Source organism: Papio anubis, chromosome 16, assembly GCF_008728515.1.
Source record: "Papio anubis isolate 15944 chromosome 16, Panubis1.0, whole genome shotgun sequence".
NCBI classification, from domain to species: Eukaryota; Metazoa; Chordata; class Mammalia; order Primates; family Cercopithecidae; genus Papio; species Papio anubis.
The window spans coordinates 80,767,558-80,781,895 of record NC_044991.1 but is presented as its reverse complement, the minus strand read 5'-3'; the positions used below and the strand labels follow the sequence as shown (position 1 = coordinate 80,781,895).

At 44.2% G+C, this 14,338-nt stretch overlaps 1 protein-coding gene across 7 annotated transcripts in view; it reads left to right on the top strand.

Moving 5' to 3' along the window:
• The first annotated feature begins 7,804 nt into the window (after nucleotides 1-7,804).
• The window catches only part of ZNF217 (zinc finger protein 217), a 42,616-nt gene continuing 36,082 nt past the window's right edge, over nucleotides 7,805-14,338 (top strand). For 2 of the 7 annotated variants that reach the window (XM_017944680.3, XM_017944682.3), the window contains exons 1-2: nucleotides 8,719-8,895; nucleotides 9,284-9,374. The gene's annotated coding sequence lies outside the window, so the exon portion shown is untranslated. Of the gene's footprint in view, nucleotides 7,960-8,718; nucleotides 9,114-9,283; nucleotides 9,375-14,338 lie in introns of those variants that run through there. The other 5 variants (XM_017944677.3, XM_017944678.3, XM_017944681.1 and 2 more) reach the window with 4 other exon arrangements.

The following is a 14,338-nucleotide window of genomic DNA, read 5'->3' as shown; positions in this document are numbered from 1 at the left end:
AAATTATTTTCTAAAATGCAGACAGCAAGCATAGAACCTGCCTCAGGTCCTCTTATGGAGAAAATTGCACAATCAGACTTTTTGTCATTCATGTCTGTTGTGTTAGGTCAGGGGTGATTCTTTTTTTATTTTTATTTTATGTTTTTTATTTTTTTTGAGACAGACTCTCGCTCTGTCACCCAGGCTGGAGGGCAGTGGCGCATTCTCGGCTCACTGCAAGCTCCGCCTCCCATGTTCACGCCATTCTCCTGCCTCAGCCTCCTGAGTAGCTGGACTACAGTCGTCCGCCACCATGCCTGGCTAATTTTTTGTATTTTTAGTAAAGACAGGGTTTCCCTGTGTTAGCCAGGATGGTCTCGATCTCCTGACCTCGTGATCCGCCCGCCTCAGCCTCCCAAAGTGCTGGGATTACAGGCATGAGCCACCGTGTCGGGCCTAAAGATTTATTTTATAAGTATCTTTAGGTGTTGCCGTTTTATTTGGTTAGGCCATCTAGTTCTGGGGATGTTGTCAAGGCTTTTCTGAGATTTTACTCAAGGGCAAGCAAAATAGAGCAGGTTAGTTACTGTGCCCTTCACCCCACCACTGCCCTAACCCCGAAAAAAAAGATTCTAAAATAAAAAATAAGAGAAGGGCTGGGCGCGGTGGCTCATGCCTATAATCCCAGCACTTTGGGAGGCCGAGGTGGGCGGATCACGAGGTCAGCAGATTGAGACCATCCTGGCTAATACGGTGAAACACCGCCTCTACTAAAGTACAAATAATTAGCCGGGCGTGGTGGCGGGGCCTGTGGTCCCAGCTACTCAGGAGGCTGAGGCAGGAGAATGGCGTGAACCCGGGAGGCGGAGCTTGCAGTGAGCCAAGATCAAACCACTGCACTCCAGCCTGGGCGACAGAGCGAGACTCTGTCTCAAAAAAAAATTGACATATGTATCTTTTATGAAGTTAAAACATAATTCTGATATCAAAAGGTACACAGAGAAGTCAGTCTTTCTCCCACCCACTGTGGTTCCCCTGACTGTCGAGTCCTCTTCCCCTTACAGCGTCATTCCTAGGACCAGAGTAAAGATTATTTATGTATTTATTTGTGAGACAGAGTTTCGCTCTTGTTGCCCAGGCTGGAGTGCATTAGCGTGATCTCGGCTTAATGCAACCTCTACCTCGGAGGTTCAAGCGATTCTCCTGCCTCAGCCTCCTTAGTAGCTGGGATTACAGGCACCAGCCACCACATTCGGCTAAGTTTTTTTGGTAGTTTTAATAGAGACCCAGTTTCACGATTTGGCCAGGCTGGTCTTGAACTCCTGACCTCAGGTGATCCACCTGCCTTGGCCTCCCAAAGTGCTGGGATCACAGGCATGAGCCACTGCGCCCAGCCCGTATTTACTTATTTTTATTTGTATAAAAATGCAAAGATGGCTGGGTGCAGTGGCTCAAGCCTGTAATCCTAGCACTTTGCATGCTGAGGTGGGTGAATCACCTGAGGTCAGGAGTTTGAGACCAGCCTGACCAATATGGTGAAACTCTGTCTCTACTAAAAATACAAAATTTAGCTGGACTTGATGGCGCGCTCCTGTGGTCCCACCTACTTGGGAGGCTGAGGCAGGAGAATTGCTTGAACCCAGGACGCAGATGTTGCAGCGAGCCAAGATTGTACCACTGCACTCCAACCTGGGCGACAGAGGGAGATGTCGCCAAAAAAAAAAAAAAAAAAAAAAATAGTGAAGATTAGCTGGGCGTGGTGGCATACTCCTTTAGTCTCAGCCATGATCCCGACATTATACTACACCCTGGACGACAGTGCAAAGCAAAGACCAAGACCCTGTCTCAAAAAAAAAAACCAAAAACTTTACATTATTATTATTATTAAAATTATTATCAATCATTAGAGACAGAGTCTTGCTCTGTTGCCCCAGGCTGGAGTGCAGCAGCATGATCATGGCTCACTGCAGCCTCTAACTCTTGGTCTCAAGTGATCCTCCCAACTCAGTCTCCCAGGTAGCTGGGACCACAGGCACATGCCTCCACGCCCTGATAATGTTTTCTAGTTTTAGTAGAGACATGGTTCTGCCATGTTACCCAGTCTGGTCTTGAAATCCTACCCTCTAGTCATCCTTCAGCCTTGGCCTCCCAGTGTGCTGGGATTCCAGGTGTGAGCCATTATGCCTGGTCTTACATTATTTTTGACACCTAAAAGAAATGATCATTGTAAAGTATCAGATAAAGAGCAGGGGTCAATTAAGTACTATGCCATTTTAATTTTTTTATTAATACATAAGGGTTGTACATATTTTGAAGATACATATGGCCATTTTTTTTCTTTTTTATCATCCAGACCAAAATGTCACAAATGGCTTTTTTTTTTTTTAAAGCTGCAAGAAGGCAGCAAAATTGGAACAGTGGTTATTTCTGCATGTTATGTATTGGGTTTATGGGTGCAATTTTCAAATTTTCTTTTTCTTTTTTTTTTTTTTTTGAGGTAGAGTCTCGCTCTGTCGCCCAGGCTGGAGTGCAGTGGTGGGATCTCGGCTCACAGCAAGCTCCGCCCCCTGGGTTCACACCATTCTCCTGCCTCAGCCTCCCAAGTAGTTGGGACTACAGGTGCCTGCCACCACATCCAGCTAATTTTTTGTTTTTAGTAGAGACAGGGTTTCACCGTGTTAGCCAGGATGGTCTCGATTTCCTGACCTCGTGATCCACCCACCTCAGCCTCCCAAAGTGCTGGGATACAGGCATGAGCCACCGCGCCTGGCCAATTTTCAAATTTTCTATAATGATATGTAGGGCTTTCTTTTCTTTTTTTTTTGCGACAGGGTGTTGCTCTGCTGCCCAAGCTGGAGTGCAGTGACACAGTCATGGCTCATTGCAGCCTCAAAATCCTGGCCTCGAGCAATCCTCCTTCCTCAGTCTTCCAAAGAGCTGGGATTACAGATGTCAGCCACCACACCCAGCCAAGTAAGGCTTTCTAATCATAAAAATAAAAAAGTATTCTTTAAGAATTATGTATTGCCGCCCGGTGTGGTGGCTGACACCTGTAATCCCAGCATTTTGGGAGGTTGAGGCAGGCAGATCACCTGAGGTCAGGAGTTTGAGACCAGCCTGGCCAACATGGTGAAACCCCTTCTCTACTAAAAGTACAAAAATTACCTGGGCTTGGTGGCAGGTACCTGTAATCCCAGCTACTCTGGAGGCTGAGGCAGGGGAATTGCTTGACTCCAGGAGGCAGAGGTTGCAGGGAGCTGAGATCACACCATTGCACTCCAGCAGCCTGGGCAAGGGCACAGAACTCCCGTCTTAAAAAAAAAAAAATACATTGCATGACTAGTACGAAAGAAGACTTAAATAAAAAACAACAAAAAAAACTGGGTGGGCGTGTTGGCTCACGCCTGTAATCCCAGCACTTCAGGAGGCCCAGGGCAGGAAGCAGTTCACGAGGTCAATTCCAGACCAGCTGTGAATGGGTGAAACACATACTAAAAATAAAAATATCCAGAGTGTGGTAGTGGGCACCTGTAATCCCAGCTACTTGGGGAAGCTGGGAGGCAGAAAGTGCTTGAACCCAGGGTGGAGGTTGCAATGGCCCAGGAGATTGTGCCACTGCACTCCAGCCTGGGTGACAGAGTGAGATTCCATCTCAAAAAAAAAAAAAAATCATACATTGCATATTAGAGCGTGTCCGCTAATCTTTCCTAAGTGACCTTATAAAATGTGAGGACTCTTGTATTTGAAATATGGCAGATACGCAAACCTAATAGTAATGTTCTTCAAGTTTAGTGAAAAGTTAACCTGAATCATTCTGATTCATTTATGGTGGCTTCTACTATATGCTATTTACATTTGCTCAACACGCATGTATAGTTGAACCACAGATATCATCTGAGCACCTATCCTCACATTTCGAAGATGGTACTTTTTGTTTTGTTTGCTTTTTCTTTCTTTTTTTTTCCTTCAATTTTTTTGGTTTTTCTCTTTTTTTTTGATGAAGATGGTCCTTTTTAACACTGTGCGGGCTGTTCTGTATGAGATCAATAAATACTAATTAAATTTGAAGATTGAAGATAGGATTAGCTTTTCAAAGGGTTGATCTTGGGACTTATAATAAGTCTGAGAATGGATTATAGATACTCCACCCTAATAATGCTATAAATACCTCTGATGGTGGTTTCTAGGCTTGATCAGCTTAATGATTCATTTTACTTGCAGTGATCTTTTTCAGTTGTGTGCCTGTGTGTGCTTTAAAAAGGACAAAAATAAGTTTGGAGAAAAAAAATTTTAATTGCTTTCAAATGTTCCAATAAATTCAAACCCGTATACTCTTGCTCAAGAATTTCCTTGCTAGGTTATTACATACTTTGCCAAATCTCTCTAGCTTTCTCCTATTTTCTTAATCTTGGGAACTATGGAAGATTTTAAGTGTTGCTGGCTGGTCAGAAAATGTAAATGTTTTCAAGCAACTTAATTAAATGTCATAAGAGAGAGTTTTTAAAAATCAGATATCCACTCATAAAAACAGCTAAAAGTTTAAGAATCAGCAAAAACCATCTTAGGTCCCCAAAGAGAAAGAGTATATACATTTTTCACATTCTTATTTAAATAACCATCTGTTACCTGCAAATGTAGTTCCTACTGAGAACATCCCATAAATGGCCGGTTTGTGACTAAGGAAACACTCCAGCTAACGATTCACTGATAGGCAAAGAAATATCAACAAGGCCAGGAGGCCTCATTGGTCGCTATCTAACAGACCTGGTAACAGCAGCAGTACCAGCTAGATGGCAAAGGAGCAGTGGTTGTGCCCAAACCATTACAAGTTTGCTAGGATTATTTCAGTCCATCTAGCAACTCACTCCAGGTGGGCAGCATTTAGGCTGGATTCTATGCAAACAGAACACAATAGGATACACTGGCAATGAGGGGTGCCCTTGTGTTCTAGATAACAGAAGCTTTGAATTCTTATGCGCTAAAATTGTAGTGTTTCTGTAATGGATCCACAATGTTTTGCTGCATACCTTGAAAACCAAGACAGACATAAACTCTTTAAAAACTTAGAGGAAAAAGGAAAAAAGGCTATAATTTTTTTTTTTTTGAGTCTTGCTCTGTCACCCAGGCTGGAGTGCAAGGTGATCCTCCCGCCTCTGCCTCCCAAAGTGCTGGGATTACAGAGGTGAGCCACCGCGCGGCTACATTTCTTTAAAACCTCTGAAGTTAAAAGTAAATAACTGTTACAATGGTTACATCCAATATTTACAAGTAGAACGTGTTTCCTGAGAATTTGCCCTTTCATTTCAGGTTGCAGTAGTGCTGCCACCACGTTTTCACACGTGATCAAATATATCCTATTAGAAAACCATGTAATCTTGTTTGGAAGTCTTCCTCAGGCTTTGGCATCCTGTAGGAGTTCTGCCAGAGAACTTTAATGCAAATCATAAATTTAAGTCATAGGTACTAAAAAAGAAACTTCTGGTCCAGGACTTTGAATCTTTTGACTTTTAATAATCAAGAAAGCTGTATTCTCTTTCGTTTAAAAAATAGAGACGACTGGTGGTGGTGGGGGCTGGCGGGGGGTGGGGTGGGGGGATGTGTGGCTCACGCCTGTAATCCCAGCAATTTGGGAGTTTTAGGTGGGCCGATCACTTGAGGTCAGGAGTTCGAGAACAGCCTGGCCAACATGGAGAAACCTCATGTCTACTAAAAATACAAAAATTAGTCGAGCGTGGTGGTGCATACCTGTAGTCCCAGCTACTTGGGAGGCTGACACATGAGAATTGCTTGAACCTGGGACAGGGAGGTTGCAGTGAGCCAAGATCATGCCACTGCACTGCAGCCTGGGCAACAGAGTGAGATTCTGTCTTAAAAAAAAAAAAAAGAAAGATTAAAAATAGAGACGGGGGTCTCACTATGTTGCTCAGGCTGGTCTCAAACTCCTGGGCTCAAGTGATCCTCCCACTTTGGCCTCCCAAAGTGAAAGCTGTCCTTTCAAGTTGGTCAGGTGTTCTCCTACTCTGCCTCCAGCTGTGATTTCAGTATATACGGGCATCCATAAAGTCTGGAAACAAAGAATCTACGTCATTACAAACATCCTTAATTTGTAAAAATTAGAATACATACAATAGAATAGAGTATAATAGAATAAAGTAGGATAAAACAAAACAGAGTAAAATGAAATAAATTAAATAACACTATGTCTCCAGACTTTATGAAAATCTTTTACGTGAACTTGAGGATGTACTGAGCCAGTGGAGTGGCTGGATGAAATGGGAACTCCACTGCAGGAAGTGGTGCTTTTCTGATGCTGCTAATTAAGGAATGTGGAACCCTTCTTTCTGAGTCAGCTTGGCAGTATGTAGAATTCTGTCCCACTCAGTGCTTACATGATTATTGCATGAAACTTTAGAAAGAAACCAGAGTATCTTGCCACTTAACACTCAAGAGGCAAGAGGTGGTGTGTGTGTGTGTTTTTAAATGGTTTCTAATCTTTAAAATGGTTAGTTGCAGCTGGCCTTTTTATCAGTTGATCATATTTACAGCAGTCTCAGATGGCATGGTGCCGTCCCAAAAGATTTGGACCATTTAGGAGCTCACATTTTAAGGTACACAGGCTTATCATAGCATTCTGAGGATTCACTAGAATTACACGGCAAGAAAAACTTTTCTGTGGGACTGTTTACTATTCTTATTTTTAATTTATTTTTGGTAAAATAAATGCTAATTTATTTCAAAGGTAATACAAGTATATTATGAAAAATAGAGAAAAATAGTGGAAAAAGGGTCATACATATTCCATTATTGAAAAACAACCATCAAAAAATGTTTAAATGTAACCCGTCATAAGATTAAGGGTAAAAAAAAGAAAAAAGGAAACAATTTTAATAAAAATTTTGAAATGTATGCAAAAGTAGAGAGAACAATAAAAATAGTGTAATGAGTAACCCCCCATAACTGATGCCCAGTTCTGGTTTCAAGATGTTAACCGCATTTGGTTCAATTCTCTTCTTTTTTTATTTACTAAAGTATTATAAATTCTCATATATCATGTCATTCTTCTATATGCTTCAGTATATATCTTTATATATATGTATACATATTCTGTAATAATCCATGCCATTATCGCAGCTAATGAAATTAAGTTTTTTTGTTTTCATATAATATTCAGTCTGTACTAACATTTTTCTGATAAAATTTATTTTAGTATTTTTATGTATATTATATCCTTTTTTTGTTACTAATAGAAAAAATTAGAGTTCATTAAAAATACAACTTTGCATCTCGGTTTTTTCATTTGCTATTATAAATATTTCCCAATGGCCTATTTTTCAAAACGTTCTAATTTTAAAATGACTGTGTGTAATCGTGTGGGGATACATAACTTGGGTGACTAACCACTCCTTTATTTGTGTGCCTCCACACATGTATGGAGAGTGAACATGTATTGCTCTCCCCCTCGGAGTAAATCTTGTTACCACGAAGATCTTTGTTCCTAACACCTTTTCCTACATTAGGGCTGTTTCCTTAGGATTGATTCCAGGAGTGTTACTGCTGCATCCAAATGTATGAACATTTGTAAGGCCCTTGACTTGTCTCATTGAGTTGTTTACAAAAGGACTGTACCAATTTACACTTCCACTTACAAAGGATGAGAGAGCCTCTATTAAAATGTTTAAAGGCCGGGTTTTTCAGAGCTCTTATAAATCATTGGCTATAAGAGGCTGACTTAGGTTTGTCATATGGTCATAGTCATCTCAAAATAAATAAATACGCATTTTCTATAGCTATAAAAACATGGCATGCGCAGACTGCTAAACAACCACAAAGTAACTTTGATTAAAGGAGGAAACTGGTCTACTTGTTGAAAGTGTGGTAATGAGATAGTTTCCACCCAGCCGGGAAGCGCGGCCCGGAGGGGGAGGGGAGCCTGCATTTCTTCATGCCTCTACCCATCCTGAAGAAGGTAGAAAGGAACAGGTCAGCGTTCTCTTCGTTTACTTTGTAATTTTTTTTAAAGCTGAATATTTCATTTGTTTCCATATGCCTGAGTTGATGATGCCAAAATACGGTTGAAAACTAGCAGCAAACTTCTCGTGGCAGGGGTTTCCTGTAAACAAACCCCATAGTACTGGGTAAGAGAGGATTAGAGCAGAGCCATTTTAGCTGCAACTCCAAATTCTATTTTGTTTCCTTGGGGACATGCTGTTTTTATTTGTGGGCTTCAAATAAAACTGCTGCAGAAACTGTTTATTTCTGTTCAGAGCATTCTTATTTTCTTTAAGGAATATATCCTATCAGTTACAAATCTTTGTAGAAAATTCAGCTGTATTGGTTTGGAGAAGTTTATGTGTCAGTTTTGTGTCTTTTTTTGAGTCAAGAAAAAAGGAAAAACTCACTACTGTTATGTTTATATGAGGGCAAAAAAAAAAAAAAAAGAGAAGGAAGTTGATAATACTTAGCATGACGGTCTTTAAAATCCAGCATCTGAATTTTTAATTCCTCCCTCCCCTCCTTTTTTAAGAAACAGTACAGGAAAGATGGTCTTATTATCCTTGTTCGCATTTCACTGTTTTCACCCCACTCAATCAGGACGAAGTCTTTCCTCAAAGCAAGTGGGAACAAAACATAATCTCTTAAAATATTTTTAAGAGAACATGCTGACTTGGTCTTTGTTAAAAAAAAAAAAAAAAAATCAACAAAATATGCTAACCACATTAAAAAAAAAAGTTGTTCAAGGAGTCAAAGGGATTAGCCCTCATTGAAGGGCTGTTTGAGAACAGGCAGCCTTCCGGGGCGAATCCTGGCTAACGTCATTTTGGCGGACGTTTATTGCGTGATCGCCATGTGCCAGGCACCGTTTTAAGGTTTCATGGTGATGAGGGCATTTAACCCTCGGGACCGCCCATTCTGCAGGTGAGGCTGGGAAGCAGGTGAGGCCAAGGCCCTGGTCTCCCAGCGGCTGAGGGCGGCGCAGGATTTGAGTCCCGGCGGTCTCTGGAGACTGGGTTCTGAGAAAACCCGCTGTGTGAGTGCTGGGGGACCGCATTAAGCCCTCCGCTGGAAGCGGTGAAGAAGCTTTGGGCCAACTCAGTTCCGAGTGCCAGTGCAGACGCGTGGCTTCAGGTTGTCCAGTAAGCCGGTCAGGGGTGTGGCTCTGATCCTAATCTCATCTCCGGTCTTCCCCAGTCTCAGGGCCCTGTGGGAGGGTGTGGTTGAGGAGGACACACCTACCTGGAGCTCGTCGGTTTCACCTCCGTCTCTGCGGTGGGGTCGTCCACACCTTCCCTCTGTTTCCTCCTAGGCCTGGCTCGACCTCCACTTTGGAGAAGATGCCCCAGGAACACTGAAGGGCAGGTCGTCTCCCACCTTCTATGAGGATTGCCCAACTCAAGGTATACCCTTCAAAGAATTCCACTTGCTTTGTCTACACTGGGTGATCTAGCTGATGATTGAGCTACTCAAGTTCTGGAGGAGACGGATCCGGGTTCAGACCTGATCTCTCCCTTCCCTACTCTGAACACCCTCCGGTATAAGAGCCCTGGCAGGTCCCTGCGCGGGTGAAGGACGCGTCTGTGGGTGTCCGCCCCGGTGTTCAGAGCGGGCATGTTCTGCGGCCGCGGGCGATGGTCGTGATCAAAATAGCGTGACTTAATTGAGCGCTGTGTGCCACCCCCCCACTTCCCCCACCCTGCGCCCGTTACCACGAGTGAGGGCTTGCTTATTCCTCCCAAATTCACTTGTCAGCGAGTACTATTTTTTAAATTTTATTTTTATATTTTAATTAATTAATTCATTTATTGAGACGGAGCCTTGCTCTGTCGCCCAGGCTGGAGTGCAGTGGCGCCATCTCAGCTCACTGCAACCTCCACTTCCCGGGTTCACGCCATTCTCCTATCTCAGCCTCCTGAGTAGCTGGGATTACAGGCGCAGGCCACGACGCCAGGCTGTATTTTTAGTAGAGACGGGGTTTCTCCTGACCTAAGGTGATCCACCCCGTCTGCCTTGGCCTTCCAAAGTGCTGGGATTACAGGCGTGAGCCATTGCACCCGGCTATTTATTTTATTTTATTTTATTTTTTTAAGATGGAGTCTCAAATACAAAAAAATTTTTGTATTTTTAGTAGAGACAGAGTTTCACCATGTTGGCCAGGCTGGTCTCAAACTCCTGACCTCAAGTGATCCGCCCACTTTGGCCTCCCAAAGTGCTGGGATTACAGGCGTGAGCCACCGCGCCTGGCCTATCTATGTATCTCTCTATTTTTTGAGACAGAGAATCGCTCTGTTGCCGAGGCTGGAGTTCAGTGGTGCGATCTAAGCTCACTGCAACCTTTGCCTCCCGGGTTCAAGCAAGCGATTGTCCTGCCTCAGCTTCCTGAGTAGCTGGGACTATAGGTGCGTGCCACCACACCCGGCTGATTTTTTGTATTTTTAGTAGAGACAAGGTTTCACCTTGTTATCCAGGATGGTCTCGATTTGACGTCGTGATCCGCCCACGTCAGCCTCCCAAAGTGCTGGGATTACAGGTGTGAGCCACCGCACCCAGCCTATTAGTTTTTATTTTTATTTTTTAAATAAATTGAGATGGGGGTCTCACTATGTTGCCAGGGCTGGTCTTGAACTCCTGGACTCAAGCAATCCTCCCGCCTCGGGCTCCCAAAGTGCTAGGATTACAGGCTGCAGCCACCATGCCTGGCTAAATTTTGTATTTTTTGTAGAGATGGCGAAGCGGGGGGTCTCGCTATGCTGCCCAGGTTGGTCTTGAACTCCTGAGCTCAAGTTACCTGCCCACCTCAGCCTCCCAAAGTGCTGGAATTACAAACGGGACCCACCGCGCCCGGCCATTAGGGTGTGCTATTATCCCCATCTGTAAAATGGGGAAAATGGAGTCAAAGAGAGTTCAGAGGAAGCCCCAAAGCAGCACATCTGGGGAATCGAGTTTTGGTTTGAACCCAGAGAGCCATTTTCAAGAGCTCAGCCCTGACCTGCTGCGGGGTCACCGCTCCTAGGCACTACTTTCTACTCTGCGGGGGGGATCTCGAAATGGAGTATGGTGTGCTTGCCCCAGAGTCAATGCCCAATCAGTGATCGTTATTATTATTCTGTTTTCCTAAGGCCAAGGTCAACCACTTAGGACACAAAAGAATGGTATGAGTCAGCATGGCTTTTGGCGCTGGATCTGAGCTAGAACCCCACTTTCTTCTAGTTGTAGATCTTCAAGTAAGAGAATTAAGTCAGAAAGTTAACCTCAGGCCCCAGTTTCCTCATCTGCAAATGGATTTAAGCATGAAAGTTATCAGGAGAACTAAGTAACACCATAATATAAATCAGCTTTGGAGCTGAGAGTGGCACATAGCGGGGCTGCAGTAAATCGTTTTGTTTTTTCCCTTTTATTATTATTACTATTTTGAGGCAGAGTCTCTGTTGCCCAGGCTGGAGTGAAGTGGCTCAATCTCTGCTTACTGCAACTTCTGCCTCCGGGTTTCAAGCGATTCTCCTGCCTCAGTCTCCCAAGTAACTGGGATTACAGACGTGTACCACCATGCCCGGCTAATTTTTGTATTTTTAGTAGAGACAGGGTTTCACCATGTTGGCCAGGCTAGTCTGGAATTCCTGACCTCATGTGATCCTCCTGCCTTGGCCTCCCAAAGTGCTGGCCTCCCACCGAGCCTGGTCTGTTTTTCCCCTTCTTATCCCTCCTCTTCTCCTCCCCATTCTTCCTATTTTATTTATTTATTTTATTTTTTGAGAGTATCGGCCAGGCAGGAGTGCAGTGGCCCAAACACTGCTCACTGCAGCCTCGACCTCTTGGGCTCAAATTATCTTCCTGTCTCAGCCTCCCGAGTAGCTGGGATTATAGGCACGTGCCACCAAGCCCGGCTAATTTTTATTTTTATTTTTATTTTATTTAAGACAGAGTTTCACCCGTTTTGCCCAGGCTGGAGTGCAGTGGCGTGATCTCGGCTCACTACAACCTCTGCCTTCCGGGTTCAAGTGATTCTCCTGCCTCAGACTCCTGAGTAGCTGGGATTACAGGCGCCTGCCACCACTCCTGGCTAATATTGTAATAATTTTTGTATTTTGTAGAGACAGGGTTTCACCATGTTGTCCAGGCTGGTCTTGAACTCCTGGACTCAAGCAATCCGCCGGCCTCGGCCTCCCAAAGTGCTGGGATTACAAGCATGAACCAGCCACTGCGCTCAGCCCTCTTCTTACTATTATTATTATTATTACTGTTATGGTTGTAAAAGTACCTGAAATAGATACATTTAAATATCTGAGTGATTTCAGCAAAGGAGAGAGACCCTGCGTTACTATTTTAGGAGTGCTCTTGACTGTGTCAACCCGTTTAATACGCCACTTACTAACTGAGCCAGGTCATTTTGCTCAAATTATTCAGAGCTCTCAGGCCCATTCAGAATGAAATCCAAAATCTTTATCATGGCCAGAAAGATCCGTGCAATCAAAATGCACCATCCCCATCCTAATTTCCTGGCTTGTCTCCACACCAACCACAATGCCATGCTGGCCTCCTTGCTGTTCTTTGAAACACTGGGCGCACTTTGCTTCAAGGACTTCGCTTGCCTGTCCCTGAGCCTGGAATGCTCTTCCCCTAGAACCTCTTGTGGCTCCCACTGTCACCCCCTTCAGATCTTTATTTAGATATGTCTATGATGAAGCCTTTCAGGGCCAATCTATTTAACATTTCCCTCCCCATCCCTCCACTCTGTAGCCCCTTTGCCCCTTGTATTTCTCTCCATAGTACTTATTATAATATCTAACAGACTATAATATCAAATGTTAACTCCATGAGGATAGGCATTTTGATCTGTTTGGTTTCCTGTGGCATCTCCAGCACCTAGAACAATGCCTGGTACGTGGTGGGTGTTTACTATGTACGTGTCACATGAGAGAATAAAAAAAAGAGTGTATTAAAGAATCCAGGAGCCGGGCGAGGTGTGTCATGCCTATAATCCTAGCACTTTGGGAGGCTGAGGCGGGTGGATAGGCTGAGGTCAGCTTGGCCAACATAGTGAAACCCTGTCTCTACTAAAAATACAAAAAATCAGCTGGGTGTGGTTGCAGGCGCCTGTAATCCTAGCTACTAGGGAGGCTGAGGCAGGAGAATCACTTGAACCCGGGAGGCAGACGTTGCACTGAGCTGAGATCACACCATTGCACTCCAGCCTGGGCAACAAGAGCGAAACACCGTCTCAAAAAAAAAAAAAAAAAAAAAAAATCCAGGGAGGCCAGGCGCACTGGCTCACACCTGTAATCAATCCCAGCACTTTGGGAGGCCAAGGCGGGCAGATCACTTGAGGTCAGGAGTTGGAGACCAACATGGTGAAACCCCGTCTCTACTAAACATTTAAAAATCAGCCAGGTGTGGTGCATGCTTGTAATCCCAGCTACTCAGGAGGCTCAGGCAGGAGAATCGCTTGAACCCCAAAGGTTTCAGTGAGCTGAGATCGCGCCACTGCACTCCAGCCTGGGCGACAGAGTGAGACTTTGTCTCAAAAAAAAAAAAAAAAGAAAATCCAAGGAGCACAGAACAGCTAAGTATTGGGACAGCTAAATATTGATTGGAGCACTTACTGTGTGTTGACCATTCCACAACATGGAGGAAACCGGTCTTCCCTTGGAAAAGCCTCCACCCTATACAGGTGGTAAGAGCAACAACATACCCAGGGCTAGGCATAATGCAGACAGTGTCATAAAGGAGGCATTGAACAAAGGAGAGAGTAACTGAAGGAGGTGGCATTTGGAGTGACCTTGAGGCTGATTAGGGTGGTTACAGGTTGATGTTTATATATACGGCATATATGTTGGGGGATTGGGTGGCAGGGGAGGGGTGTAGGCTGTTGGAATAGAGCAAAGAGAGGAGTAAGTATAGAATGGTTTATCAAATGTTTATCCAAAAGCAGGATATGGAACTAGTAAACATTTTATTCCTAAGTTTTTGTGCTGCACAGTAATTAACACAGTGGGGTTTTTATTTTTTTTGAGAGGGAGTCTCTCTCTGTTGCCCAGTGGCGTGATCTCAGCTCACTGCAACCTCCACCTGCCGGGTTCAAGTGATTATCATGCCTCAGCCTCCCAAGTAGCTGGGATTACAGGCGTACGCCACTACACCCAGCTAATTTTTGTATTTTTATTAGAGACGGGGTTTCACCATGTTGGCCAGGCTGGTCTCAAACATCTGACCTCAGGTGATCAGACCACCGCCGCCTCCCAAAGTGCTGAGATTACAAGCGTGAGTCACTGCACCCGGCCTGTTGTCTATATTATATATACATATTTTTCTGAGACGGAGTCTTGCTCTGTCACCCAGGCTGGAGTGCAGTGGCACGATCTTGGCT